A 1,260-nucleotide genomic window follows, 5' to 3' on the forward strand; every position below is an offset into this window, starting at 1 on the left:
AACCACCAGTGTACGCTGACGCCTTTCACGGTTTTAAATGTGCAGACGTCTTTTTCAGACTAACTTGCAGACAGATGTCATGTGGCTGAGATATTGCTGGGTGCGCAGTTAATCTATAAACAAAGCGGAGTAATTCAGTAATCGTTTACATGAACACGTACTTGAATATAGATATCCAAACTGATAATTACAGAAGGGTGACCCGTCTTGTATTTGTTGTTACAGCTTGTGGAAACACGGCTCCAGCAGCTGGAAGAGGAACTGAGAAGGTCTCGGGAGGAGCTCAGAATGTCTCAGGAGGAGAACCGGCAGCTAAAACAGGAACTCATCCGACTGAAAGCAAACGTAAGCCAAACAAATTAATGTGAAAAAGATAACTGTGATGTCACCTAGATGTTAGCACTAGTCGTACATACGTTAGCGATATGTCTTCTTTGTGCATAATAAGGTAATCGATCATAGGCCAGCTTGAAATGTCTTTGCGCTGTCAATATTACTTCACTATGCGTTATAATCAGTTCTTGGAAGTTATTTTATGATTGCTTTTTGATCTGTAGTTTGTGGAAACATCCATCTGGGCCACCTGGCATTTCCGTCCTAATCCGCCAAACAGTATACTAGATATTGGCGAGATAATTTTAATTTTTTTCATTCTTAGCATATGTTCTTGACAACGGCATGTGATGTACAAACCGAACAAGTTAGTGCAGTATTAGTGTGCAAATGTTACTGAGTACACTCGATGAAGACTGTTTTGTCCCTGCAGGTTTTCCCTCCATACCCGCCCTTGGCTTTCGCCTCGGCATCGGCCTCCGCCTCGACTTCCGCCTCGACTTCCGCCTCAATCTCCGCCTCGACTTCTGCCTCGACCTCCGCCTCGACTTCTGCCTCGATCTCCGCCTCGACTTCCGCCTCGATCTCCGCCTCGACTTCTGCCTCGACCTCCGCCTCGACTTCCGCCTCGACTTCTGCCTCGACCTCCGCCTCGACTTCTGCCTCGACCTCATCTGCAGGGACAGTCACACTCGCGACATTGGCGACAGTGCCAACGGTGAGTAACGAAAATTTGAGTAAGAGTTAAACTCCCCTTACCATGTTAACCTGACATTTCCGAAGGAACTTAAGAAAATAACCTTATTGTACGGTTTATCTCCGTCTTCCGTCAATCTTCAGTTCCTCATTCTATTTGAACGTACTTTTCAACATCTGTGCAGAACAGTATGATCAACATGCTATTCCTTGAGGATTTTGGGTTGGAAC

This window comes from Haliotis rubra, unplaced genomic scaffold (assembly GCF_003918875.1).
Source record: "Haliotis rubra isolate DU_JTF1 unplaced genomic scaffold, ASM391887v1 Scf15, whole genome shotgun sequence".
Taxonomy (NCBI): Eukaryota; Metazoa; Mollusca; class Gastropoda; order Lepetellida; family Haliotidae; genus Haliotis; species Haliotis rubra.